The 3,683-nt window shown below is 39.9% G+C and overlaps 1 pseudogene; it reads left to right on the top strand.

Moving 5' to 3' along the window:
• Positions 1-2,253: 2,253 nt before the first annotated feature.
• On the top strand, positions 2,254-2,353 carry LOC113341516 (annotated as a pseudogene).
• Positions 2,354-3,683: the final 1,330 nt, after the last annotated feature.

Genomic DNA, 3,683 nt, shown 5'->3' on the forward strand with positions numbered 1-3,683 from the left:
TAGATAATACCCACATCTAACAACTTAAGCACCTCTTTTCGAACTACCTCTTTCATGTTAGGGTTCATCCGACGTTGCATCTCCCTAGAAGGTTTGGAGTCTTCTTCTAAATGAATCTGATGCATACAAACGGTAGGACTTATACCCTTAATGTCTGCTATAGTCCAACCTAAATCTTCCTTATTGTCTTGAAGAACTTTTATTAGCCTACTTTCCTGATCACTATCCAAATTGGAAGCTACTATCACAGGTAAAGTCTCAGATGGTCCTAAAAACACATACTTCAGGGTATCTGGTAGTGGTTTAAGGTCCAACTTAGGAGGCTCTTCTAAAGAAGGAATTAGGGTATTCTTAGAAACTGGTAATGGTTCGAACCTAGCTTTCCATCTATTAGTGTCTAACATAGGGGTAGAATCTAATAAAGCATTCACCTGTTCAATAATGCTATCGTCATCAAAGTCTAAACCGAAATGGGATAGACAATTTTCTAATGGGTCTTCAGACAAGATGTTTGGTAATGACTCTTGAACTAAGGCTTCTATCATGTTCACCTCTTCGACACACGTGTCATCTAGCTCATAAGGTAGCTTACTGACATTAAAAATGTTCATTTCCATAGTCATATTACCAAAAGATAAATTCATCACACCATTTCGACAGTTAATGATCGCATTAGACATAGCTAAAAATGGGAGACCTAAAACCACAGGTATCTGGTTCTCTGGGTCAAGGACAGGTTGGGTATCTAAGACCACGAAATTTACTGGATAAATAAACTTGTCGACCTCAAAGAGAACATCCTCAATAACACCTCGAGGAATTTTAACAGACCTATCAGCTAATTGCAGTGTCATCTGAGTAGGTTTCATTTCACCAAGTCCTAGATGTAAGTACACATGGTACGGAAGTAAGTTCACATTGGCTCCTAAGTCAAGTAAAGCTTTTTCTACCCGGTGTTTACCTATTTTACAAGCAATGGTAGGGGAACCTGGGTCTTTGTACTTTGGAGTTGTGGTGTTCTGAATGATTGAACTTACATGACTAGCTAAGAAAGCTTTCTTATGGACGCTAAGTTTTCTCTTTCGCGTACACATATCCTTGAGGAACTTGGCATAAGCAGAAATTTGCCTAATTGCATCTAATAAAGGAAGGTTTATGGTAACTTGCTTAAAAACCTCCAATATGTCATTAAAGTTCGATTCCTTCTTTGTTGGTACTAATAGCTGGGGAAATGGGGCTCTAGGCACAGAATCATACCTCTCAGTAACCGAGTTGGCATCATCGGAAATTTTATCAGTCCCCTCAGCTAGTGGCCATGAGGGATGAGATCCTGAGGAATGAGATCCTGAGGGGTGAACTACAGTACGTTCACTATCGGGCTTGGTTACCTGATTGTCTACTACTCTGCCACTCCTAAGGGTTCTAACAGCATTTAATTGATTCGATGGTTTTGCACCTACTTCATGAACTCCTCTAGGATTGGGATTAGTCTGACTAGGGAACCTTCTGTTATCTCTCTCACTTAAGGTCTTAGCTATTTGGCCGACTTGAAGTTCTAACTTAGCAAGAGTCTGAGCATTAGTTTGAAAGTTCTGCTTGGTTTCCTGTTGAAAACTAACTTGGCTCTTTACTAACATGTCCTGGCTCTGTGCTAACATATCCTGGATCTTTCTTAATATACTAATAGATTCCTCTAAGCTCGTCATTCTATTATCTGAAGAGTTCTGAAACTGACCTGAAGAGTTCTTATCTGAACCAAAACCTGGGGGAGCATTAGAATTACTAAACTGACCCTGACTCTGGCCCTTAGACCACGAAATATTCGGATGGTTTCTCCAACCAGGATTATAGGTTTCTGAATATGGGTCAAATTTCTGACGGTTATCGAATATAGTGTTATTATAGAGAGCATTGGCTTGCTCTTCATTATTCTGGACTTCCCAAAAAGGCTCTAATCTACCACTAGTGTGACCCACTTCTAAACCTTCTAACCTTTTCACTATAGCAGCAATTTTGGCATCTGATGCAAAGTTTCCTTCTACCCTATTAATGTTTCCTCTGCCTAGAAGAATTGTTTTCTGGGGTTCCCTATTACTTTCCCATTGTTGGGTCTTTTCGGCGATTTCATGCAAATATGTCATCGCATCATAAATTGTTTGGTTTTCAAACCCACCTGTACACATAGATTCTACTGTGGTTGTATTGGGATAATCTAAACCCTCATAAAGGATCTGAACTAACCTAACCTTTTCTAAACCATGATGAGGACATTGGGCTAATAGATCATTGAACCTTTCCAAATACCTATACAAGGATTCTCCCTCCTGTTGAGAAAATGTGCAAATTTGCGTCCTAATAGACGATGTTTTGTGCCTAGGGAAAAACTTGTTCAAAAAGGCAGATGTAAGTTGTTCATACGTTTCAATTGATCCGGACGCCAAACTATATAGCCACGATTTGGCTTTATCTTTAAAGGAAAGGGGGAATAACCTGAGTTTCAAAGCATCATCATCAAGGTTTCTAATTTTTAGGGTACTACAAATTTCCTCAAAGTCCCTAACATGGAAATAGGGGTTTTGATTTTCTTTCCCTAAAAATATTGGGAGCAACTGTAAGGTTCCAGGCTTAAGTTCATAATTTGCTTCAGTTTCAGATAACCTGATACACGAGGGACGATTAATCCTAGTAGGTTTCAACAAAGATTTCAAAGTTTCCATTTCAGGCACTATTGGAATATCAGGGATTTTCTCCTCAAACGGACGTTCAAAAACGGAATCTTCGAGAATCGGGCTTTCTAAATTGAGGTAATCGAGACGCTTAGAACTACTAGGTTTCTCTTTAACAAATCTACCTAGGGAGTCTCTTTTACGTTCACTCATGCAAAAGAATAAGGTAGGGAATTCTATGCAATCACAAAACAAGGCTGACTCAACCAAATCAAACCTATTAATTTCTAGCAAACAAAAATCATGATGAATCCACTTAGATTGTTTCTAGACCAGCTTCTATTCTTTCGAAAAGGAACTCGTTACAATCTGAGCAAACCACTCTGGAATCACTCCGAGTCAAAGTACGTTGAATAGAGGCGAGGGAAGCTCGATGAAGCTTTGATACCCAAGGCCTCACCGGTATTACAAGGCGGCGCAGTCACGCATTCAACTCACAGAAACCATCGTGAACTTCGAAGTATGCTCAAAACAGTAACCAATATTTTTCGAACGACTTTCCTATTAAGCTCGTTACCCTATAGGTCTCGTTCTAGTCAAAATTTTAGGCTTAGGTATCGCGTTTGGTTTCGTTTTCCTAAGGCGGGCAAGAAGAGAACGATGATGAAATCCGAACCCTTATCTTGTATGGCCAGTCCTTGCCCTTTACTAGGAAATTAAAACAGTCGTTTTCAAGTCATCAGCATATATGCAACCGAAGGAATACAGTAAACCCGCTGACAGGAGATTCGCGGGTGTTTAGAATCTTACCTCCCGTTCCAGACGGGGGATGAATCGGTTGTAGTCGACTCGGGCAACGACTCCTATGTCATGTACGAACCCGAGGGGCCGAGGAGATATCGTAATCGCCGTCTTTCTCTGCACACAGTTTATATTTAAACTACCCTTCCGTAGGGTTTAAAAATAATGTCCCAAAGTTTAAAGTCCAAAGTGTCCAAAAGGAAAAGAAATATTACA

Source organism: Papaver somniferum, chromosome 1, assembly GCF_003573695.1.
Source record: "Papaver somniferum cultivar HN1 chromosome 1, ASM357369v1, whole genome shotgun sequence".
Classification (NCBI taxonomy): domain Eukaryota; kingdom Viridiplantae; phylum Streptophyta; class Magnoliopsida; order Ranunculales; family Papaveraceae; genus Papaver; species Papaver somniferum.